Source organism: Equus asinus, chromosome 4 (genome assembly GCF_041296235.1).
Source record: "Equus asinus isolate D_3611 breed Donkey chromosome 4, EquAss-T2T_v2, whole genome shotgun sequence".
Classification (NCBI taxonomy): domain Eukaryota; kingdom Metazoa; phylum Chordata; class Mammalia; order Perissodactyla; family Equidae; genus Equus; species Equus asinus.
Genome location: NC_091793.1, coordinates 90,771,426 through 90,798,781, shown reverse-complemented (window position 1 = coordinate 90,798,781; position 27,356 = coordinate 90,771,426). Strand labels below are relative to the sequence as shown.

Sequence of the window (27,356 nt, the reverse complement as noted above, 5' to 3'; positions counted from 1 at the left end):
TATTTGATTTTTTTTAAAACTTCTAATATCTTCCTCTTGGTCGGTTCCCTTCACCACAATGTTAAATGACAGAACAGTGGGCATCTTTGTAACATTCTTGATTTTTGTGCAAATGCTTTCTGTGTTTCCTCATTCTTCCATCATGCCGATCCCTGCTTGATCTGTTATGGACTGAGAAGAGAATGAATAAACTTTCCAAGTCTAGTGTGTCTTTGAGTAACTTCCCTTGTACCTGCATTATTTTTGCTTTATAAGTGTTGATGCCATGTTATTTGATTTGTACATATTCATAACTGAAACATCTTCATTGTGAATTGCACTCTTTGCATTAAAAAATGACTTTGTTCATCCCATTTGATGTTTATGTGGACTGATTCCTCCAGTCTGACTGAAGTATTTGTTTTCCTTTATCGGGCTTAATTTTTGTACTTCTTTAGTTTCCAAAATTTCTAAAACACTTTAGTTGTGTTTCTTGCATACATCAACGAATAGAATTTTGTTCTGTGATTTGGTTGGAATCCACTGTTTAAAAAACGAACACAAGTTAAGCCCATTTACATTAATTTTTCTCTTGGCTGATGCTCTTCAGTACAATGCTAAATAACAATTGTGACAGTGGGCATCTGATAAATAGAATTGGTCTTTGTTCTGTTATTTGTTTAACTTGTTTTCTGCATTTTTTAAGAAAATATTTTATCATTACCCATCTCTTTTCTCTCCATGTATAGTTCCTCTGTATTTTTGTTCCAGTAGTTGTATTTATAACTCTATGCAACTTTGCATTTACAAATTAAATTATCCAATTTATACAGCTTTGTCTTTTATTTCTGTATTCAAGAACTGTTAGTCCACTTCTATAAGGAATTTGCTATTAGCATATTTTCTGATACTTTGTTCCTGCTCTTTCTGCTTCATACTTCAGTTAATATTTTTCAATGTTTGTCTTCGTACTATTAAATTCTGCTTATGCTTTTTTTATTTGCAGCTTTAATTGACATTCTTTGACTTGCAAGTATTAAAGAGGTAGAAATCAACAAACTTACAACTACAAAAACTGAGAGGAAAGGGGAGAAAATAGATCAAGGTAGTATATCATTTCTAATTTTAGTGAATATAGTGTTTACATTTTATTCTTTAACTCTGAGTCCTACCTTTGCTTTAGTCTTTATTTTACAGTTAAATCCTTTCAGTGCTCACTATTCATCCTTCTGTGGCAATTTTTCTAGTTATTTCCATCTGGTTGGCATTAGTTCATTTTCTAGGAATTTTTTCAAGAAGGGCACATTTGACACAATATTCTCCAAGTTCAAAACTGTCTGTAGTCTTTATACCTGAAGATGGTTTGACTGAATTACTTTCTTTTCTTCAAGATCCTGTAGATGTTACTCCACTATCCACTGGCACTAAATGGTGATGTAGATAAATCAGAGATAAGCCAGAATATTTTTCCCTTTTATCAGTGATTTGATCACTCCTTCTTCATATTTAAAGTCCAGTAACTTCATGAGGACATGCCTCAGTATTGACAGTTCTAGGTTAATTTTCCCTGGCTCATGGTGTGCCTTTTCAATATGTGGATTCAAATTGTCTTCTATTTTCTAAAAGTGTTATTAAATTTTTTCCTTAAATATTTATTCTTTTCTATTACTTTGGTTTTTTCCTTTAATGTCTCTATCTCTACTTACCTATCTATATACATACAATAAAATTTTCTCTCTAAACATTTTATTCTTTCTTTGGTTTGTTTTATTCATTCTTCTCATTTTAATCTTTTATATTCTTTAAGGTACTTTCCATATTGTCTAATGGTTTTTCCAATTTCATCTTTGAAATAAATACCTCTTTCCTAAGTTTAGCCAGCTCATAATTCATCTTCTCCTCTCTTTCCAATGTCTTTCCCAGAGTTCTTGCTTTCTGGATCATGAGTTTTGCTCCTAGAGTTCATTGCTTTATTCATTTTCTCTCTTCTCTCTCTGCCTCTCTGTCCGTCTATCTGTCCCTCCCTCCCTTCCTATTTTCTTTCCTTCTTTCACGGAGAAACTCATACAGTATATTTTCATCAATATTAGGATTCAGATATAATCCCCAAACTCTAAAACAGACAAAAGTAGCTGAGATCTAGCAGGAACCACATGAGAGTAAGTGAAGAGAAGCAGTCTTAGTGAAATATAATGGAAAAGGACCCCCACAGTGCAGATCCCAAAAAATGACAACAAAAAATATGCCCTTAAGGTATATAACACCCTAAGTTGCCACAAGCCTTGTCTGGATCACAGGTATGGGGACAGAGGTGAGCTGAGTTGCCAGTAGAATCCACCAGACAGTTAAGTTTAGAGAAGCAGAGAAGGTGGGGGCTACACAAAGAATACAGAGACAAGTCACTTTTACAGAAAGTATTTTTGTCCGTAGCAGCATAGAAGATTATTCCCTTGTGAAGACTAGTAAACCTAGAATAATACTCTGGACCCTCCTTTACTTTCACACTTTCTATAAACATGCAAGCACATGCACACACACACCCCCTCTTGAAAATGGCTAGCCAGCAAAAACCATTACAATCAGTCATGAGTAATAAAAAAGGAACTAGCACAGCTCTGATAACAAAGATACTCTAAGAAAAGAGAATGAAAAGAATAGTAAAACATAGTAACAGGCAGCAATTAATCACTAGAAAAATGTTACCACAGTGCAAGGGGGAGGTTGGAAAATCGAACATTTTCATATGCTTATTAGCCATTTGCATTTCTTCTTTGATAATGTGCATGTTCATGTCTTTTGTACAAATGATTTGTCTTTTCCATATTGGATTGTTAGCACTCTTTGTACGATAAGAAAATCTTCCTTGTTGTAGCTACCAAATACTAATTCTTAGGTTTTCAAGTGCCTTTTAATTTAATTTTTGGACTTTTTCTAATCATTTAAAAATTTTTACAGTAAAAAATAATCAATCTATTATTCTATGGCTTTTAAAGAGTTGCTTTTTAAATAAAGCACCAAAGTTATCATTCAATGTTTTCCAAAGATATTTTAAATTTCACAAATCACATCAATCTCATGCTCAAAACCCATCAATCACTTCTTTTTATGGTTAAAATAAAACTTAAATTTAAAATTGCTTAACATGACATGACCTCTAATGCCTTTACATGTCTGGCCCCTCCTATCTCTTCAGTCATATTTCAAACCACTCTTGCCTCCACTTTCTCCATGCCAGCACACAAGGTTTCCTGCTATGTCTCAAACACATCAGTTCTTGCTGACCCAACAGCCTTTTCATCTGCCATTCCATTTTGCTGCCTGGGCCACTCTTTCCCCAGACATGGCTCCCACTTCCATCATTCAGGAGGTTTCTGCGTAAACATCATTTCCTCAAAGAAGTCTTCCCTGATCACCTTATCTAAAACAGCACTCCCAACTCCCCATGACCCTCTATCTGCTTACCATATTTTATTTCCTTTTTAGAACATGTCACTTTTTAAAATCACATTATTTAATTATTGACTTGCTTAGTGTCTGTCTCCCACAACCAGTAGTAAGCTCCATGAGGGCAGTGACTTTGTCTCCTTTACTGTTTGCGCCAGCTCCTAAAATAATCCTCAGCAAATAGTTGGTGCATAGATGTATTTCTTAAATGAATAACTAACTAGATGATGTTTCCAATGCTTAATTTAAAAAAGTTTTAAAGCAGCTTAAAAAAATTGCTTCTAAGAGCTGGCCTGGTGCCATAGTGGTTAAGTTTGTACGCTCCGCTTCAGTGACCTGGGGTTGGCAGGTTCACATCCTAGGTGCATATCTTCACACCGCTCATCAAGCCATGCCGTGGTGGCATCCCACATATAAAATAGAGGAAGACTGGCACAGATGTTAGCTCGTGGCCAATCTTCCTCACACACAAAAAAAAAGCCTCTATTAGTTAAAAAAAAAAGCATATGAAGGCAAACTTTAAGTCAAAAGTGTTTCTTTAGACGTTTTTGCTTTTAAAGTTTGCCTTTATGATGTTCTAAGTATTTTTAGAACTCATCGGTACATATATAACATGTTATTTCTTGTGTGGTGAGACAAGATCATATTTCTGTTTGAACACAATTTAAGTTTGATTTATACTTGCTTTACACATTACATTTTTATCAAAACTGAGATTTTATATCTGCAAGCTCCTTAAGAAAGTATCTATATTAGATTGCAAAATCCTTGCCTTAGTGTTGATTAGCTTCTAGTGTGGGTAGATAATAAATATGTACATTACATAATGCATTAGAAAATTCAAGTGCTTTGGGAAAAAAGAAAGCAAGGTAAAGTGAAAGAGGGTTTCAATTTAAAATAGAATAGTCTTACAAGAAAACTGGAAAATTTACAAATACATGGAGATTAAACAAAATGCTACCAAATAACCAATGGGTCAAAAAATAAACCAAAAGATGGGGCTGGCCCCGTGGCCAAGTGGTTAAGTTCGCGCACTCCGCTGCAGGCGGCCCAGTGTTTCGTTGGTTCGAATCCTGGGCACGGACATGGCACTGCTCATCAAACCACGCTGAGGCAGCGTCCCACATGCCACAACTAGAAGGACCCACAACGAAGAGTATACAACTATGTACCAGGGGGCTTTGGGGAGAAAAAGGAAAAAAATAAAATCTTAAAAAAAATAAATAAATAAACCAAAAGAGAAATCAAAAATACCCTGAGATAAATGAAGATGGAAATGCAACATACCAAAACTTATGGGATACAGTAAAATCAGTTTTAAGAGGGAAGTTCACAGCGATAAACAACTACATCAAAAAACAAGAAAAATCTCAAATGAACAACCTAACTTTACACCACAAGGAATTAGAAAAAGAATAACAAGTGAAGCCCAAAGGAAGGAAATAACAAAGATTAGAGTGGAAATAAATGAAATAAAGACTAAAAATACAACAGGAAAGATCAATGTAAATAACAGCTTGTTCTTTGAATAGATAAACAAAATTGAAAAATATTTAGCTAGACTCACTAAGAAAAAAAAAGACTCAAATAAGATCAGAAATGAAAGAGGAGATATTACAAGTGATACTACAGAAATACAAAGTCATAACTATCAACAATTATATGGCAACAAATTTGACAACCTAGAAGAAATAGGAAAATTCCTAGAAACATATAACCTATCAAGACTGAACTATGAAGAAACAGAAAACCTGAACAGATCAATTACTAGTAAGGAGATTGAATCAGTTATCAAAAACCTCCCAATAAATAAAGGTCCAGGACCAGAGAACTTCACTGGTTGAGTTCTACCAAACATTCAAAGAAGAATTAACACCACAGTTCTCAAATTCTTCCAAAAAATAGAAGAGGAAGGAACACTTCCAAAATCATTTTACAAGCCCAGCATTACCCTGATACTAAAACCAGACAAGGATGCCACAAGAAAAGAAAATTACTGGCTAATATCCCTGATGAACATAGATTAAAAAATCTTCAACAAAATATTAGCAAACAAAATTCCACAATACATTAAAAGGATCACACACCATGATGAAGCAAGATTTATTCCAAGGGTGTAAGGATGGTTTATCATCTGCAAATCAATCAATGTGATATATCACATTAACAAAATGAGAGATAAAAATCATATGATCATCTCAAAAGATGCAGAAAAAGCATCTGACAAAATCCAGCATCCATTCATGATAAAAATTCTTAAGAAACTGAGTATAGAAGGAACGTGCCTCAACATAATAAAGCCACATGAGACAAGCCCGCTGCTAACATCATAGTCAATTGTGAAAGCCGAAAGCTTTTCCTCTAAGATCAGGAACAAGGCAAAGATGCCAACTCTTGCCACTTTCATTCAACATGAAAATTCTAGCCAGAGTCTTTCTATGCAGTAATATGAGCCATCAGAAAGAGAAATTAAGAAAGCATTCCCATTTACACTTCCATCAGAAAGAATAAAATATCTAGGAATAAGTTTAACCAAGGAGATGAAAGACCTGTAAACTGAAAACTATAAGACACTAATGAAAGAAGACAGAAATAAATGGAAAGATATTCAGTGCTCATGAATTGAAAGAATATTGTTAAAATGTCCATACTACTGAAAGCCATCTATATATTCAATGCAATCCCTATCAAAGTTTCAATGGCATTTCTCACAGAAATAGAACAATCCTAAAATGTGTATGGAATGACAAAAGACCCCAAATAGCCAAAGCAAACTACTGAATGGTAGACAATATCTGCAAATCATACATCTGATAAAGGGCTAATATCCAAAATATATAAAGAAATCATAGAACTCAGCAAAACAACAAGCAATCTGATTAAAAAAATGGGCAAAGGAATTGAATAGACATTTTTCCAAAGAAGACATACAGATGGCCAACAGGCACATGAAAAGATGCTCGATATTACCAATCAACAGGAAAATGATAATCCAAACAGCAATGAGATATCACCTCACACCTGTTAGAATGGCTATTCTCAAAAAGACAAGAAATAACAAATGTTGGCAAGGATGTGGAGCAAAGGGAATACTTGTGCACTGTTGGTGGGAATGTAAATTGGTGCAGCCATTATGAAACACAGTATGGAGGTTCTTCAAAAAATTAAAAATACAACTGCCATATGATCCAGCAATTCCACTTCTGGGTATTTATCTGAAGAAAACAAAAACACTAACTTGAAAAGATATATACACCTCCATGTTCATTGTAGGATTATTTACAATAGCCAAGACATGGAAACAACCTAAGTGTCCACCAATGGATGAATGGATAAAGAAAATGTGGTATATATATATATATATATGTACACTGGAATATTATTCATTCATAAAAAAGAATGAAATCTTGCCATTTGAGACAACACAGATGGGCCTTGAGGGCATTATACTAAGTGAAATAAGACACAGAAAGACAAATACTATATGATCTCACTTAGATATGGCATCTAAAAAAAAGAAAAAAACGAGCTCATACATACCAGAGAAGAGACTGGTGGTGGCCAGCAGTGTGCGTGTGTGTGTGTGTGGGGGGTGTGAAATGGATGAAGGGAGTCAAAAGGTACAAATTTCTAGTTACAAATAAGTCATGTGGTTGTAATGTACACCACGGTGACTATAGTTAATAATACTGTATTGCATATTTGAAAGTTGCTAAGAGAGTAGGTCTTAAAAAAAAGAAAGAAAATAGAACGGTCAGACAGGCCTTATTGAGGAGGTAAAACTTAAGAAAATGTTTGAAGAAGGCAAAGGAACTATCAATATAGTCAAAAGAATGCATTTCAGGCTCAGAAGGCAATTCTGGAACATATTAAGAAATGTTAACATCATCAGATAAACTATAATCTCCCAAGATAACTATTTTGGAGGATTTAACACTCATTTGGATGGCATGATAAATTTGTTTTAAAGTCAAAACATTTTACTTAGCCATACTTTGTATACTGTACATCTGGTTTTTTGTAGAGTAGACACTCATAGGAAATATGTAATACAGAAGTGTATCAATAAAGAAATCCGTAGAATCTATATTGATAACAAAGCTTTTCCCCTTTAACATATTAGTGCATTTATTATTTGTTTTTCTTTTAAATGCCACAATTTAATGCACAATTAAATGCCACAATTAAAGAATCCTGAAATGCTGAAATATATTCATATTAAAATTACCATCAAAAGTCTGCCACATTATTTGCCTTTGTAATGGTTAGTTTTCTGCATCAACATGGATAGGCTATAGTATAGTTACTCAGTTAAACACTAATCTAGGAGTTGCTGTGATGGTATTTTATAGACGTTTTTTATAGATGTTAACATCCAGAATCTGTTGACTTTAAGTAAAAGAGGTTATCTTCTACAATTTGGATGAGCCTCACCCAATCAGTTCAAAGGATGTAAGAACAAAGCCGAGATTGCCCGGAAGAAATTCTGCCTCTAGACTGAAGCATCAGTTCATGTCTGAGAGTTTCTGCCTGTTGGTTGGCCCTGAAAATTTCATACTTGCCAGCCCATGATTGTGTAAGCCAATTCCTTGAAATGAATCTCTTTACACACACACATACTCATAACATATATATCCCTTAGTAATTCTGCTTCTCTGGAGAACTCTGATTGACATAGTCCTTCTCTCAGACTACATTAGAAGCTACTTAATGAAAGGCACCATGTCTTATTGTGATTCCTGCATCCAACATAGTTCATAGCATGGTGCTTTATTGAAAGAATAAATAAAATCACAGAAAAGCATTTTAATTCCATCGGTAGGTGGCAGCTAATTTTGCTACTGAAGCAGAAGAAAATACCACATAAACATTTATAAATTTTATACAATGAAATCAACAGAGAAGAAGGAAAACGACAATGAGAAAAATATAGCCAAGTTCTTATATCTAATATATACAAAGAAATTGTAAAAACATAAAACCATTATAATTTCTCTGTACAAGAAAATCTAAACTTACTGAGAATTCTGAGTGTTTAAAATAATATCATAATACAGAAAAGCAAGTCAAGTGCTTTATGTGATTACTTTATTTACTACTTACAACAACCTGAGATAGGTAATACTCATATCCCCATTTTACAGATGAGGAAACCAAAGGAGAGACACTGAGGAACAAAACTAGGTATTCAGTGATGGAGCTCTTACGAGACCATAAGGACCCAGGCAACTGGAGTGCTAAACATGGAGGATACAATACCAAAAACAAAAAGGCAACTAAAAAGGGTTCAATCTTGTTCAATCCTGATAAAGAAATTCAAACCAAAACAACTTTGCAGTTCAACTTTACATTTTAGCAATGAAAAAAAAAAAAGAAAAATGTTAAAAGCTATTAAGGCTTTGGAGAAAAAGATACGATCTGTATTGGTCATGGTAATATAAAATACTTTAATTTTTTAGAAGTTAGTGTAGCTAGTCATTAAAAATTTCAGATGCTATGGGTCTAGCTGTGGCCGAGTGGTTAAGTTCGCACACTACGCTTTGGCAGTGCAGGGTTTTGCCGGTTCAGTTCCTGGGCGTGCACCTAGCACCACTTATCAAGCCATGCTGAGGTGGTGTCCCACATGCCACAACTAGAAGCACTCACAACTAAAATATATAACTACGCACTGGGGGACTTTGAGGAGAAGAATGAAAAATAAAAGATAAATAAAATAAAAAATAAAATAAAATCTTTAAAAACAAATTCAGATGCTATGGCATAGTAATTCTACTCCAAAAAACAGAGTCTATGGAAATAATAACAATAAAAAATAAGTTTTTACTAAAATACACGCAATAGTAAAATGCTGTAAGTAAGTAAATGTTCAAGAACAGAAGAATGAAGAGCATGATGGTTTATTAATAGAATACATAGCCATTAAAATGATGACTATGGAAAAGCATTCTCAAATGATGACATGGAATGCTCTATGCAAGATGCATACTCTATGATCTTCTTGGAGAGCATCACACATATTAGCATATTGAAGGCTTTCCTGTAGGAAAGAAACTTCCTTTGCTGTTCAATATTTTCCAGACTTATTTGAAAACAGAACCCTTTCTGTATCAGCTACTTATCGCTGCACAATAACAACACTTACATTGTTTACAAGTTTAGGCAGAGTTTAGCAGGGATAACTTGTCTCTGCTCCATTTGGTGCCATCTGGGGCAGCTCAAAGACCTGGCACTGAATCATCTGAGACTTGCTCAATCATGCCTGGTGTGGTGGTGGCCTCTCATGTGGCCTGGGCTTCCTGGGTTTGGGGTTCTAAGGGTGAGCATCCCAAGACAGACAGAGCCAAGCAGAACAGTAGTATTTTTCAAGATTAAGCTTCTGAAGCTACCTAGTATCACTTCCACTGCATTGCACTTATCAAGGCAGCCAAATTTCAGGGAGAAGGAAACAGATTCTACCTCTTGATCAGAGAGTGGGAAGGTTCTGGAAGAGCATGTTGGATCAGAAATATTTCTGTGTCCAGTTTTGGCAAATATAATTTGCCATATATTTTTTCAAGTAATAACTATTAATTTCCCAAGTTTGGTAAATGTTAATGGAGGAACATTAAAAGCTATAATATGTATATATTATCTATGTAAAATATATACATATATATTTTTCCATACACACACCACTTGGCCTAAAGAAAAATACCTGTTGTTTGACACAGTAAAATAGTCCAATCACTGTGAATGAATCAGGCAATTTCCATTCAAATTTATACAAAATAACAATGGGAATCAGGGCTGTCTCCAGCTCACAGATTTCCCATTGACCACTTGGGCTACAAGATTGTCCATATCCTTGTTTCTCAAGAGACACCAAATTTCTTAGGTACTGTCTTATTGATATTAGTGATGAAAAAAAATCTTAATTCAACTTAGAAGAAATCTATACAAATGGAGACATATCTATTTTGGTGAACATAATTCTCCGTAACAAGATTTATCCAAGGGGATTGATTCTTTTAATAGTAATGCCTTCTGGAATTTTATTTCTTATGAAAGACTTTTTCAGAATATTTCCCTCATGTAGGTATAGGTACTAAATAAAGGAAAGAGAGAATATTTTTTAATGGTGGCACAAAAACATATTTAAATAGGTCTAATTACCTTTACAAGACATGACAGATTAAGACAATATAAATGAAACCAAAGTGGAAAGATCTAATGTCTATGAAAGTTTAAAACTTAGTGAGAACGAAAAATTACACATCCTTTCTCAAGAAGCTCCTGGAGGACTTGCTCCACAAAAATGAGTGCAAGATTTAAAAAAAAAAAGAAGGTTTAAGAGTCAGGAGTTTCAACATAGGAGAGAAAAAGGGTATCCTATGAAAGAAGAGGGATTCCAGAATGACACCTGTGCTACCAGACTGCAGCCAGGCCAGACTGCAATAATGTGACTCAGTTAAGTTGAGGGCTGGAGTGATGACAGCATCATGGTGGAATGAGTTTTCCCAGTAATCTTTCCCCTTCAATATACAAGGAAAAGGACATTCATACTCCAACAGAGGACATCCAAACACAACACAAAAAATGTCAGTGAGACCCACGCAGCCATACAACTGAAGGCGGAGAGGCTGGAGCCCCCCTTGGAGGAGGTGGAACGAGGTAAGAGAAAACTTCTCTCCCACCCCTAAAGACTGCGATCAGGGACCACGGGCGGCCTCTGAGAGGGAAGGAATGGGGAAGGGGATGTTCATTTGCAGGAACATCAAGGACTCCTGAGAGCCCTTGCAACCTAGAGAAAAGCCCTCTACTAGGGTGAAAGCTTTTGCGGGGGGCGGGGGTGACCTTATCAAGCCAACACCCCAGGAGAGCAGATAGCAAGAGCAGAGGGAAAAAACCCTAAGAGCACATGGGAGAAAGTGCTCCTCCCCCCACCTGCTCAGTGCCTCTCCAGGCCCTGGGATTTCAGCCGAAGGCAGAGGGCTCAGAATATGTGGCTCTTGACCCCTACCCAGTGGCAACAGGTGGTAACTATGACCAAATAACACCAGGATGTGAAAAAACAGAGCCACTCTCTCTAGCAATATCAAACACATTAGATCTCCAGACCAGAGAGAAAATGACAAGTACCCAGAAATCAGTCCTAAGGACGCAGAAATATGTAATCTAAATGACAAAGAATTAAAAACAGTTATCATCAAAAAACTCAATGAGGTAAAATAGAATGTAGAGAAACAATTTAATGAGTTCAGGAGCTACTTCACAAAAGAGATTGAAACTATAAAGAAGAATCAATCAGAAATGTTAGACAGAAAGACATAATGGAAGAAATAAAACAAAATATGGATTCCCTGAATGCTTGAGTGGACACCATACAGGAGCGTATCAGCATAATTGAAGACAGATAGGTTGAAATGCTCCAGATAGAGGAGGAGAGAGAACTAAGACTAAATAAAGAAAGTCTCTGAGAAATACCTGACTCAATGAGGAAATGCAACATAAGAATTATAGGTATTCCAGAAGGAGAAGAGAAGAATGGAGTAGAAAGCTTGCTCAAAGAAATAATAGCAGAGAACTCCCCAAACCTAGGGAAGGAAATCCATGTGGAAGAGGCTGCCAGATCTCCTGAATATGTCAATGTAAAAAGATTTACTGCAAAGCATATAGTAGTGAAACTGGTAAAACTGAATGACAAAGAAAAACACTAAGGGCAGCGAGGCAGAAGAAAATAACCTACAAAGGAACCCCCATCAGGCTTTCAGCGGATTTCTCTGCAGAAACCTTACAAGCCAGCAGAGAGTGGAATGATACATTCAAATATTTGCAAGACAAAAACTTTCAGCCAAGAATACTCTATCCAGCAAAAATATCCTTCAGATATGATGGAGAAATAAAAACTTTCCCAGACAAACATAAGCTAAGGGAGCTCATAGCCATGAGACCCCCACCCCCCCGGCAAGAAATCCTCAAGAAGGCCCTGAAAAAAAAAAAAACAGACAGAGAAAGGGGTTACAAAGTGTGGAGTAAGGAGATCAATAGGTAGCCAAAATCAGAGCAGGATGGCAAATACTCAAGTACAGCATTAAAGACCAAGGGAAGGAAAACACTGAAAACAAAGATAATCTTGTCATTTTAACCACAAACTCATAACACAAGATGAAATAAGATGTGAGAAAAACAACTTAGGAGGGGAAGAGGAAAGAGACTGAATTGGTTTAGTCTAAGGAAATTAGAGGCTATCAGAAAAGGGACTATCTTACCCACGAGATTTTGAATACAAACCTCAGGGTAATTACTAAACAAAAAAGCAGAACAGAGACACAAATAACAAATAAGGAGAAAACAAAGAAACACAAGATAAAAAACTACATAACTCAACAAGCTGAGGGTTGTCATAATTCTCCACTGGCTATTTGGATGGTTTTTTCTCTCTTTCTCTCTCTTTTTCATTTCTTGATCAGTCTAGCAAGAGGTTTATCAATCTTATTGATATTTTCAAGGAACCATCTTTCGCTTTCATTGATTTTGTCTACCATTTGATGTTTCCTAATTTACTGATTTCTGGTTTTACATTATTTCATTATTTCTAGTTACTTTGGGTTTAATTTGCTTTTCTTTTTCTTAAAATTATCAATTTCACTCTAAGCACTGCTTTAACTACATTCTACAAATTTTAATATATTGTGTTTTCATTATCATTTAGTTAAGGATATTTTCTAATTTTCCTTATGATTTTTTCTTGACTCATAGGTTATTTAGAAGTGTGGTGCTTAATTTCCAAATAATTGGGAATTTTTCATGCTTTTTTTGGTTACTCATTTGTAACTCAGTTCTTTCTGTTTTTTTTTTTTTTTTTCCAGAGAACAAAGTCTGGATGATTTCAATCCTCAAAAATTTACTGAGACTTGTTTTATGGCCCAGCACATGGTGTATCATGGTAAATGTTCTATGCATAGTGGAAAGAATGTATATTCTGCTGTTACTGAGTATACGTTCTATAAAAGTCAATTAAGTCAGGTGGGTTTTTACTGTTCAAGGTTTCTATATTACTTACTGATTTCTGTCTACTTGTTATGACAATTGTTGAGACAGGAAGGTTGAGACGGGAAGGTTGAAACATCTAACTAATAACTGTGAATTTGTCTATTTCTCCTTTCAACTCTATCAGTTTTTGCTTCATTTATTTTTAAGATCTATTGCTTATTATCATTTAGGACAGTATGCCCTCTTGATGAACTACATTTATCATTTTAAAATTTCCTCTTTATCTCTGGCAAAGATGTCCAGATGTCTACTCTGTCTAATATTAACTTAGCCACTTTAACTTTCTGATAACATGCATTTGCATGGTACATGTAACTTTTTTTTTTTTTTTAAAGATTGGCACCTGAGCTTTCATTTGTTGCCTATTTGCTTCTTTTTTTACTTCTTCTTCTCCTTCTCCCCAAAGCACCCCAGTAGATAGTTGTATATTCTAGTTGTAGATCCTTCTGATTGTGCTATGTGGGATGCTGCCTCAGCATAGCTTGATGAGTGGTGCCACAACCGATCCCTGGATCCAAACCAGGAAAACCATGGGCCACCGAAGCGGAGCACATGAACTTAACCACTCGGCCACAGGACCGCCCTGGTACATTTTACTTTTAACCTACCTGTGTCTTGATATTTAAAAGGCACTTCCTCTATCAAGTACACCAGGGGTTGGCAAACTATGGTCCAAGGACCAGGTGGTTTCTTTGTAAAGTTTTATTGGAACACAGACATACTTACTTGTTTACATTTTGTCTATCGCTGTTTTTCTAGCTACACCAGCAGAATTGAGTAGTATAACAGAAACTGCATGGCCCTCAAGCCTAAAATATTTACTATCTGGCCCTTTGATAAAAAGTTTGCCAATCCTTGTAGTATAGAATTGTTTACTGGGTTTTTATTGGTCTAACAAAACGTACCAATTCATTGGAGTGTTTAGAAAATTTACATTTAACATAATTATCATGTAATTGGATATAAATCTGTCATCTTGCTATTTATTTTCTATTTGAACCATCTCTTCTTTCATCCTCTGTTCCTGCCTTCTTCTGAACTAATTCAGTTTTTTAGCATTCCACTTTATCTCCTCTATGAACTTATTAGCTATATCTCTATTTTATATCTTTAGTGGTTATTCTGGGGTTTAGACATGCATTTTTAACTTATTACAGACTTCCTTTACAAACCAGCACACCACATCTTGAATAATGTAAGAATATTATGAAATTATACTTCCATTTCTCTCTCCCATTTTTTGCAATCTTGTCATACATTTTACTACTACAAACACTATAACCTTCACAATATTTGCTCTTATTTTTTATTACTGTTTTTGATTTAAACAATCAATTGTCTTTTAAAAAATTTAAATGAGAAAAAATCAGTCTTTTATATTTACCCATATATTTCCCACTTCTGGGGCTCTTTGTTCCTTTGTGTGGACTATATTTCATCTAATGTTTTTCTTTTGCCCCAAGACTTCACTTAGCACTTCTTGTAACACAAGTCTGCTGGCAATGAACTCTTTCACCTGCTTTGTGGTGGTTTTGTCTGAAAACATCATTATTTTCTATGCTTTTTGCTGTATATAGAATTTTAAGTTTATAGCTTTCTTCTTTCAGTGCTGATCTCATTCCAATGTTTTCTGATTCTCATTGTTTCTGATGAGAAGTCAGCAAATAATTATCTTTGGGGTTCTTTTGTATGTAATGTGGCTTTTGTTCTGGGCTTCTATGATTTTTTCTTTATCATTAGTTTTCTGACATGATGTGTCAGTGTGGTTTTCTTTCTTGTTTGGAGTTAGTTGAGCTTCTTGGAATCAGGAGTTTATAGTTTTCATCAAATATGGAAAAATTTTCACCATTATTTCTTCAAATATTTCTTCCTCCTGGAACTCCAATTACACATTTTTTAGACCACACGGTAGTAGGACAATGAGGTGTTATTCATTTTTTTTCAGTTGTCTTACTCTCTGCTTTGGTTTGGATAATTTCTTAAGTCCACTTATCATCTTATCTGCAGTATTTAATGCATTGCTAAACATATCCAGTGGATATTTCATTTCACATATGGCAAATTCTATATTTTCTACACACATTATTTTAATGTTTTTCTTTAAATCCTTGAATATGTGCACAATCAGCTGTTTTAAAGTCTTTGCTAATTATATCATCACTATCATTTCCGGGTCTGTTTCTATTAACTATCTTTTCTTGGCTTGGGGTCACATGTTCTGAAGACTCTTATGGTTTTGTTAAGTATCCAGAATTAGTTGTCTTCCCATCTGGTTCTGTATATCTATGCTCAATTTGGATAAGAACTCATAGGGAAAAAAAAAGGTGACTGACTTTTCCCAAACCTCAATAGCAAAATAATCTGCTATTTAATAATCATAAGTCTCTATTTTAATTTGAGCCTCTTTTCTTCATCACCGCATTAGGTTTTCTTTATTCCTTTGAGGGCAATTTGATTTTGGTAATGTTCAGGGCCCTCTAAAGTATTTCCTCCATGATACTGCAATCTACCCTCTTGTTGACAAACCTCATGGGAGAATTGTGACTGTTTCCATTTTCTTTCCTTCTACTCATTTTTCATCCTCCCTGACTTTCTCTATAGTACTATACTGAAACTAAACCAATGATCTAACTACCACCTCCAATCATCCTTTCCCATTCCTAATATTCTATGTGCCATATGTATGGGGATACATGATCAAGTAGGCACTAGATGTTCTTCAAGAGGATGTTAGAGCTGAAGACAAAGAAGATAATTAGTTTGAAAATTACTTTAATAGAGGTATGGAAATAATGCGAAATATCAACATGTAAGGGCTATGTATGAAAGCCCAGAGAGGTCAAGGAAGCCTTCTAAATAAGTATAATCACTGTGATGTCCAGTATACCTTACACCTCCAAGAAAAACATATCTGACCATTCAGATGAATTAGTTTACTTATTCTGATAAAGCAACAAAAATTATATAAGCCAATAATTTTTCCTTGATTTCAAACTTTCAGACAAAAATTACGTGAACAAATAGAGAAGAAAAATGCAAACTAAATGCTTGGCATATCCAATCTCCCACATTCTAGCTGACTGCTTTTGCCTTATTAAAATAGGTATTTGTTTGTTCATTAATTTGGAGTACAAAAACAATACACGCTTACTGTAGAAATTTAGTAAAGTACAAAAAAGAATAGCAAAAATATTCACCCATCATTTTATACTAAAAGATAATCTATTACATTTTGGTGCACGTGTGTGTGGACATTCATTTTTTTTTAAACAAAAATGAACAGTGCACTATCTCAGAATAATTTATTCTATGAATATACATCATTTAATTAACTCGTATTGTTGGACATTTAAATTGTTTTCACACATCATGATAAAATAATTCTTTTTTTTTTTTGAGCAAGATTAGCCCTGAGCTAACATCTGCTGCCAATCCTCCTTTTTTTGCTGAGGAAGATTGGCCCTGAGCTAACATCTGTGCCCATCTTCCTCTACTTTATATGTGGAACGCCTGCCACAGCATGGCTTGATAAACGGTGTGAAGGTCTGCACCTGGGCTCTAAACTGGCAAACCTTGGGCTGCTGAAGTAGAGCACACAAACTTAACTGATATATCACTGGGTCAGCCACAAAATAATGCTCGATAATACACTTAAGAGAAATCACAAGAAATGTGATCTCTGGGTCAAAGAGTACACACAATGTAATGCTTTTGTTAGAGTTTCCTCCAGAAAAATAATACCAAGATGTTGGACTAGACAAACTACTGGGTCCCTCTCCAAAGATCAACTCTAGCAGGAACTGCAGAGAAAAAAAGCCAGAAAATAAGAAAACTTGAAGCTGAGTAGTGGAGAGGACTGGTCTGAACTGGTGAATGTGCTTGGGTCTTGGAACCTGAGGTTCTAGGGCAGAGACAGCCTGTAAGCTGTAGAAGACAAAACAGAAAATGAACTATTGAAGTTCTGCTTTTGATTGTTCCCTGGTATTGTGGTGAAACAAAAAATGACTGCGCCCATATCTGTCGGGACTCAGACTACTGTACAAATGCCCTCGGAAGTAAAGAGAGTACTTATAGAGAGCTGAGAAAAACAGGTGGGAACTAACTAATCTTGGGCAGTCATTTCCCTGCCCTTTTCTATCAGATCAAGAGTTGGTGAATTACAATCACCAGCTTTGGATGCTGCTTCTCCCTGGTGGGATGGGGAGTTGGGGGGGGGGGGGGGTGGATGGTAAAGCACAGAGTTGAGGTATCATTTTGGTCACTTGATAAATCAGTAACTGTGATTTCTTAGGTGGCCTGGGGGTTTTCTACCTGCCTCCCATCCTCTGAATTCACTGCAAATGACAGGGACTGGGTGCTGGCCTGTCCCATATGTAATGCCAGATAGAGTAGCCAATATCCCCAGGGGAAAATGATCTTACAGGTCAAAATATCAAGACATTTTGAGTAGCTCAACTACTTCCAAAGAAAAACAACATACTGGCATACAGATTCTATGAAAAGCAGAAATGCTAGATCTGATGGTCCAAGAATTTAAAATTAGCCTAATAACCATACTAAAAGAGATAAGAGAACATATTAGCAATATGTAATAAAAACAAGAAAACAAAGAAACAAGTAGAAATGTTATAAAAAATATAACATTTGAAACATAGAGATTGGATAAAGAATAGAATTAAAATGAGGAATAAATTAATGAATTTGAAGACCAGTTTGAGGAAATCTTCAAAACTAAGAAAAGGACAAAGAAAAAGAAAATATAAAAGAAAGGCTAAGAGATTGTCAGTGCTACATCTGAATAACAAGGACATAGAGAGAAAAATAAAAATATAAAGAAAGAAGTATTTGAAGAAATCATGGAGATAACAGGAAAAAAAAATCACGGATTTCCAAAGTATTGAAGGAAACCTAAAACCTAGAGTTGTTTTATATTCAGATACGCAGTCATTCAAACATTTCAAGCATACAAGGCCTCAGAAAACAGTTGTCAATGAAATAGTCGAAAGAGGAACAAATTCAAAAAATGTTTAAAAGATGTATAAAGCAATGCTTATCAAATATCTTGGTAAAGTTTGTTGTATTTATTAAAAACAGTTAAGAGTGAAGAAGAAGAGAAAATCTGACTACAATAGTTTAGAATTTAAAGTAGATGATAGCAACATAGGGAGTTGGGAAAGGAAGGGATACAAAGGGATGCCAGAGTGTACAAGAATCTTTTTAGGGGAGATGTATAAATAGAGGTTTTTTTTTTTTTTAAGAAAGAAAGGATTAAAAAGAAATAAAAATACACAAAGTGTGTGAGAAAAACTGAAATAAGATGCCAGAAACATATTCAAATATATCAAAAATTATAATAACATTATGTGCTTATTGACAATTTTGTTGTTGTTGTTGGGTCTTTCAAGTTCTTAATTATAATCTCTACTCCTTTTTTGTGCTGTAAGTGAAAATACTTTTAATCTTTCTTCTGATAATACATGTACTAAAGTTCCAAACTCTGGAGATAACGTGAAAATCTTCCAGAGCTAACTACTATTTGGTATCTACTGCAGAGGACATTAGACTAGATGATTGCCTATTTTTTTCCCAACACTTATCTTCCCCGAACATAATACCTTACTTATTCTATTGTCAAAATACTTAGCTTTTACATGACCTTGACGTATGTAACCAGAAATATGGTAATAGTTTTAAAGGATTTAAGGAAGTCAACTCAGGGCATTATTAACCAAAGTTTCTGGTTATAGTAAAGTAGAAAACTATTGGAGTACAGGATTAATTTAGGTTGTGGCAGTGGGAGTTTAAGTGAAGCAAGACTGGGCAGATCAAAGCCCACTGGTCAGGGTTAGGACATTGAGGGTTAGGACATTGAGTCCCTGGTCAGTTCGAAAGGAGAGTGAACACTATATGGCTGAGTTAGATGAAAACACCAAGATTGTCTAGACATTTCCTAACTCAAAGGAAACTGGGTCTGGGCGATACCTGTAGGTGGTGAGAGCATCAGGTGTCATCAGTACACATGGTCGGGGGGAAGGAGGGGCTGGAAGAACCTGAGGAAAACACCCGAATAGATTAAAAAGCATTAAAGACATAAATAGCCTAAAAAAAACTCTCACAAAAATCCTCAGAACCAGATAATTTTACATAAGTTTCAATGCATGCTAAAGAAACAGTAAATTCTTATAAAGTTGTTCTAGAAAATAGAAAAAGAGCAAAAGCTGCCCATCTCATTTCATAAGGCTAATGTAATCTTAATTGCAAAATCAGAAAGGGAAAATGAAAAGAAAATCATAGCACATTTCACTTAAGAATATAGATTCTAAAATCCTAAATAAAATATTTGCTAAACAAATACAATAATACACCAGGATCAAGTAGGGTGTAAACTAAGAATGCAGAGATGGCTTAACATTAGAAATTCTATCCATATAATTCACAACATTAATATACCACAGGATAAATATCACATGATTATTTTAACAGATACACAAAAACCATTTTATAGGATTCGATGGCTATTTATTATAAGAATACGTAGCAAGCTAGAAATAGAAGAACCTTTCTTAATCTGGTAAACATTATACATTAAAAACTTTCAGCAAACATTATACTTAAGTGAAAAACTAGATGCACCTTCTTTAGGATTCAGTATAAGATGAGGATGCCCACTGTTACCACTACTGTTAAACATAATTCCAGAGGAACTGATCACAGGTATTGGAAAGACGAAAGAAGTAAAAGTAGAAGGATGAGAAGGGCAGCAATAAAACTGTCATTATTTGTAGTTGATATATGACCATCTATCTTGAAAAAAGAACAACCCATTAAGAATAAGAGAGTTAAGCACTGTTGTTAGAACCAAGATCAAGTTTCAAAAAATCAGTAGCATTTCTGTTCACCTGCATCAAGACATCAAGAAAATATTTTTAACTGAATACTTAAAATATAGATGTGTACTTAAAGAACATCATGCACAAAATTAAAAAGTTGAAAGAATGGGAGTAGATTTTTCTTTAATATCTAAAACTGACAGGAAATGAACATCTAAAGCATACAATAAACTTTTAAAAAAACATTAATCAGGAGACAGATTTTATTATGAAAAATAAAGAGCATGAAGAAGCAATTTCAGAAGAGGGAAGCCAAAAAGCCAACAAGAATATGAAGAAATACTCAAACCCATTAATAATAAGAGGAATTCAAATTAAAACAATGAGCTATAAAATTACACACGTTAGACTGAAAATATCAGAAAGCTAGATAGATAATGTCAAGGGTTGGCAGGGATAAGGGAGTTACTGCTGGTGAAAGTACAGACCAAAGTATTTATTTGATAGACTATCTGGCAGGACTTGGTCAAATATATATATTTAAACGTCTATCCTATTACTCAGCAATTCTACTCCTGGATATATATCCCAAAGAAGTCCTTGCAACGTTCCATGATAGGACAAGTATGAGAATGTTCACCATGGCATTGTTTATTGTGACAGAAAGTTGGAAGCAATCTGGGTGGCAATCACTGGGAAACATGGATAGTTAAAACAGGGAGCTACAAACCATGGAATACTATGCAGCAGTTAGAAGCAATGTAAACACAACAGCATAAATAAATGATAAAAACACAAAGTTAATAAAATAAAATAGTAAGAAACACAATGAGATACATAGTACAATACCATTTATGCATATTAAAATTTCATGTACATGAATATAAATGGAGGAAGAGGCAGGGTAGAAAAATAGTTAAGACAAGCTCAACCATGAGATAACTGTTGAAGCTGAGAGATGGGCACATACTATTACTCTCCTTTTCTTTTTTATCTATTTGAAAATTTTCATTTAAAATCTTTAAAAAATACATATATATAAAACAATACTCATATTATGAAAATACAAACAAAAGAGGAGAGTACAGTAGATATTATTTTAGACTATCATATTAGAATGGTTTCCTATGGGTCTCACTCAGGAGCATGGGAGTGGAAATGAGAATAAAAGAAAATACATAAATAAATAAAATAAGTGCTTTGCATGGACCAGTGATGACAGTGTGCCATGAGCTGAGGAGTGCGATTAACTCTATTCTCTATGCAAAAGGTCCAAAGAAAAAAAGGAATGCCTTATTTTTTTTTAATCAGAAGGATCTGTTTTACACTGTGGAAAGGAAGAAACTGTAAAAATAATTTTCTAATTATTATAATTCAGAAAATGATTAAATAGCTGTTCCAGGTAACTAACTCATCATGTAGAAATGGATTAGAAATAAGTAATATCATTTATATTTTCAAGAGAAGTTATTTCTGACAATAATATTCATCACAGAAAACTAGCAAAATCACTAAGCTGCTAACCACAAATTAAGGAGAAAAAATAGACTCTAAGTACTTTCACTCTAAAAGAATAAAGAAAAATAGAACAAAGGAAAAACATTCCCTTTACAGAGGCGGTAAACTGTATTATTTAGTTCACACAGTGGAAAAAGTGGATTTTTTTCACAGCAAAATTTTATGCTGATAACAAAAATAAAGACTTTTCAAAATTTGTATGTCTGGTTTCTTTTGAAAAAAATTCATAAGATCTGATTTTATTGGTCTTGTATTCCAACTTAGAAAGGACTCTAGAGCCTTTCACAAGTCACATACTCTCCAAGGTTCCATTGTACCCACCTGACATGCAACATTATTTAAAGTACTTTTTTTCCATTTTGTACCCCTTGTATGTCACTCAAAATTTTACCAAAATGTATTTATAAATTTCCTTAGTAATGTAAGTATGTAAGCAATCATGGCAGGCATGAACAAAATATGCTAAATGAAAGGATATGGTAGGTCAAGACAAATCTTTGGAGACTCCAGAAATAGTGAAAAGAGATTTGGTATTCAGAGATAATACTACGAGTACAATACACTATAACTGGGTTTTCTGGAGTGGTTAAAGAACAAGTTCTTAACATATTTAAGGATTGATTAATGAATACCTTAAAAAGAAAGTACAGTGGATAGTGGTTTTTGCTGAACCAGTTTTTTAAGTTTACTGACTGCATTGCGCTCACAGTTTTGATGTAAGATACTGCATTTCTTCTACATTCTTAATTGGTTTGCACTCTTCCACAATAATATATCAATATTATCAACTGCCCATTATAAATGAAATTTGATACATCCTGTCAAGATAGTGTTAGGGCATAAAAATTTGTGTCTGAATACGAATGAATGTGGTTGCAAGGTTGCTTAGCTAGGGCTGGGGATAAAAAGTAAGCAAGTTTAGCAACTCAAATTGCAATCTGGCAACTTCAACCATTTAAATGAGATTATTTACGAGGCTATAGTTATTACTTACCTGGAGTGCCTATCTTTTAAAGATCTTGTCTGTAAACCATATAACCTTCAATATCTACTTCCCACATGCAGAAACTGATATCCTCAATAAGCATCTAAAAGAGAAACATAAGAAAATAACATGAATTTGAGGTTATAAACATTGTTTCATTTATTTTAAATATAAAAGCAGATACTGAAATTCTCTATGACTTTCTTTGATAAGTTTGGGCAAAGAGGTATGTATCAACGGGTATATTTTACGTAAATAAACCGTAATGAGATTTTCCAAACAACACACCAACTGGAAGAAAGTACTTGCAAATCATATATCCAAAAAGGGTTAGTCTCCATAACATATAAGAACTCACAGAACTGAACTTCAGAAAAACAAACAACCCAATCAAAGAGGGCAGAGGATATAAACATTTTTCCAAAGAAGATATACAGATAGCCAACAGGCACATAAAAGGATGCTCCACATAATCATCAGGGAAATGCAAATCAAAACTACACTTAGATATCATCTTACACCTGTTAGAATGGCTATAATCACTAAGACAAAAAACAACAAATGTTGGAGAGGTTGTGGAGAAGAGGGAACCCTCATCCACTGCTGGTGGGGATGCAAACTGGTGCAGCCACTATGGAAAACAGTATGGGGATTTCTCAAAAAATTTAAAAAAGAAATACCATATGACCCAGCTATCACACTACTGGGTGTTTATCCAAAGAACTTGAAATCAAGAATATAAAGAAACTTATGCACCCCTATGTTCATTGCAGCAGCATTATTCACAATAGCCAAGATGTGGAAGCAACCCAAGTGCCCATCGACTGATGATTGGATAAAGATGATATGGTATATATATACAATGGGATACTATTCAGCCATAAAAAAAGACAAAATCATCCCATTCACAACCACATGGATGGAGCTAGAGGACATTATGTTAAGTGAAATAAGCCAGGCAGAGAAAGATGAACACCATGTGATTTCACTCATATGTGGAATATAAACAAACTTATGGACAGAGAGAACAATTTAGTGGTTACCAGGAGGAAGGGAAATGGAGGGTGGGAACAAGAAGTGAAGGGGCACATTTACATGGTGTCTGAACTTTCTATAGCACTAATTTTATCTGGCTACCTAGTTTCTATAACATTTTTAAGAAATACAATTCTAAACACATTGATTCTGATGTTCTACATGAACATAACCCCATTGGAGAAAATATTTTCCTTGTTCAAAATGGATAATTACAAAAATATAGTCTTCATTACATTTGAGTTGCCTATAAAAAGCCAAAATCATAGAAAACAACTAGTTAAATATCCTGTCCTCATGAAAAGGTCAAAATTTTATTTCCCTTATCACTTAAATTGCTCAATCAGTACTTTACACCAACCTAGTGAAGCTTAGCAGAAGTCTTTAAGAGAAATTGCCTCTAATAGAGAATTGGGACTATCTAGAGAAAATGTTCTTTGCTGAAAGAATTTGATCCTGATTTTGCTTGATTTTTTTAAATCAGCCAGAGACAAGCAGTTAGGGTAACAGGATTTAGATGCTATAGCGGTTTTGAGTACTATGGATTCCCAAGCGAAACATCAATATTTTGGATTAGCAATGTCATTGTTTCTTTTGGTCATTAATGTAGATCCCTGTTTATTAGTTGCAGCTGCACATTAAAAACACTTGGGACACTTTTAAATATATTCAGACAGTTTATTCATTATATATTCTGATTTAACTGGTATGACTTGGGGCAAGGGCCTAGGCATTTTTTAAAAGCGTTAAGGAAGAATATCTGTTCTTCAAGTTAAGAAGCAATCTCAATGCAACTATTTAGCTTAGTTTCTACAGATTAACGAATAAGACAATAACTTCAAAAAAATACTGTCTACAGATGTCCATGAAAACTACTGTGATACTTGCTAATCTGACTGTTAAATATTTAAAATGACTTCAAAGCTTCTATGACACAAACACACACAAACCTACCTCAACAACTATGTAATATTTTAAGTTACGTGGATCCAAGCATGACATAAATGGTGGCTGCAGTGAATCTCATACTATAATGCACTTAAGGACCAAAGGTACTACTGTAAAATGTGGACTCCCGGGTGCCATGCCCAGAGATTCTGATTCAGAAGAACTAGGCTAAGGCCACTGATTCTCTACTTTTACAGACATCTCTGGTGATTACAATGCAAAAGCTCTACAGTTCCTGTGAAGCAGTGCTCTAAGTATTTCTCAACCCTGACTACTACTAGACCTTCATTATTAGCACTTATAAAAATACTTAAGTTTTATTCTAAGATTCCATTTCTAATCTTAAGAAACAATCCCGAGAACCACTAGGCAAGAAATAGCTTTAAACAGAAATAGGATTTCAGCAATAAATCAATGTAGATAAGCTAATATGATGTTTATAGATTATATATTTTGTAAGCTTTGCTATCCTCCTAAGTAAACTGTGTAGGTAATCAATAAAATACTTGTGGCAAAAAAGAGAAAACTAGGTTATATTCTATAATGAAAATTTAACCTGAAACCTGATATGTAACTAGAAACATGACCTCAATGTCTTACAATTAAAAATTTTTTGTCCCCAACTTAGCGGGGGGTGGGGGCGGGTGGGGGAAAGCTCTTTTAGCATCATTTGCTGTTTAAACACAAAGCCAAAATTTTTTAAAGAAAAAGTCTTGAATCATTTCCCTCAAGAACACACACACACTAACATAACTTACTAAAAATAACAGTAAGAAAGAGGCTGTTAACATTTTAGATTTGAAAATTCTTATAAACAGGTCTGGAAATACTTCTCAATAAAAATAATATATTACACACACATACTCTTTAGATTCTTCCTGAAAAAGAAAAGTTTAATAAACAGAGGTAAATATCTGAGTCTCTGTTATACATAATAAAGATGGCGATCTCAATAACTACTAAACTTTTAAAGAAAACTATACTTATTTTCTCTCATCTACCTAGTTTGGAAGTGCTCCCAATAAAGTATTCTTTCTACATGCATGTGCTGCTAAAGACTTCAGGTTTTTCTATTAAGTCAAGATCAATCTTCAGTTTATGACTATAGTTGATTTTCTTTTACCAGGCCTAGTGCTGCTTCACAGCTGGTAAATAGTTATGGACTTCCTAAACGTCTTCACAAACGGAGCTATTCCACCCGCAAGATAGACTGCCCATCTGCCTCTGTGGTTTACACCTATGAAATGAAGTCCCAAGGTCTTTTTGCAAACCTCTTGTTCTTCTACTACCTGACCCCAGCTGCCTTTCTCTCTTATCTCTTGGTCAACTAAAACTTAGCTCAAATACTGCTTCTTCATTGAAGGAAATTTCCATCAACTTGACACTAAAAGCTCTTTCTCTTCTGATTTCCTATAGTAATTATCGCAAATTACTTAGCTAATCAGGCTAATCAGACACTCATTTATGGTCCCTTTCTTCTATCTTTTGCTACTATTTAAGATTTGGCATGTTTGTTTTATTTCCTCAACTAGATTATAATTTCTCAGCAAGCCCTAGCCTGAAAGCACTTAATAAATATATATTTGTTGGTTTTTCTAGTCATTAAATATAGTACTTTACAGTGATTGGATAAGGCACCTAGCTTTCTCTTTGGTATACTTTACTACTATGAATGATTTAAAAATTGTAATCTCCCTATGCTGCATGAACTGTCCCATCTGTTCTGAGGACTACTGCACCTAACTCTCTTTTCTTTTTTTTTTTAAAGATTTTATTTTTTTCCTTTTTCTCCCCAAAGCCCCCCAGTACATAGTTGTATATTCTTCATTGTGGGTCCTTCTAGTTGTGGCATGTGGGATGCTGCCTCAGCGTGGTTTGATGAGCAGTGCCGTGTCCGCGCCCAGGATTCGAACCAACGAAACACTGGGCCGCCTGCAGCGGAGTGCGCGAACTTAACCACTCAGCCATGGGGCCAGCCCCAGCACCTAACTCTCTTAATGCCTCATAATCCAGGTAATTTTGGTTAACTGAGAGTAACAGCGTAATAATTACCATTATTAGTAACTGAATTAACAAGAATGAAAATATTTTTCAATAAATTAGACTATATTTAAATATACTTAACATAGAAGTCATACGGAACATGGTTCAATGTTTCCTTAGGAAAACGACATATTTTAATAAGAACCAATAACTCTGTAAATCACATAATACTCTATATCATAAAAGAATTCAATCTATACATACGTATTACTCCTTAATGATTAAAAATACAAACTTCTAAATAATAGACATTGTTAAGCATCTCCAATATTTGTCATATAAGTTTCTAAAACTTCTGCCTTCCTGGGGCCAGCCCTGTGACCAAGTGGTTAAGTTTGCCTGGGGTTTCGGTGGTTCGGATCCCAGGCGCGGACATGGCACCGTTCATCAGGCCATGCTGAGGCAGTGTCCCACATAGCACAACCCGAGACACTCAGAAAGAGAATATACAACTATGAAACTATGTACTGGGGGGGCTTTGGGGAGAAGAAAAGAAAAGACTGGCAACAGTTGTTAGCTCAGGCGCCAATCTTTAAACAAAA

General features: G+C 34.8%; 1 protein-coding gene across 11 annotated transcripts in view; it reads right to left on the bottom strand.

Moving 5' to 3' along the window:
* The window catches only part of MBD5 (methyl-CpG binding domain protein 5), a 409,939-nt gene that overhangs the window by 221,723 nt on the left and 160,860 nt on the right, over nucleotides 1-27,356 (bottom strand). For 9 of the 11 annotated variants that reach the window (XR_011502803.1, XM_070507660.1, XM_070507658.1 and 6 more), the window contains 2 exons: nucleotides 22,798-22,891; nucleotides 19,438-19,505 (listed from right to left, as the gene is read on the bottom strand). The gene's annotated coding sequence lies outside the window, so the exon portion shown is untranslated. The remainder of the gene's footprint in view (nucleotides 1-19,437; nucleotides 19,506-22,797; nucleotides 22,892-27,356) is intronic. The other 2 variants (XM_070507659.1, XM_070507664.1) reach the window with 1 other exon arrangement.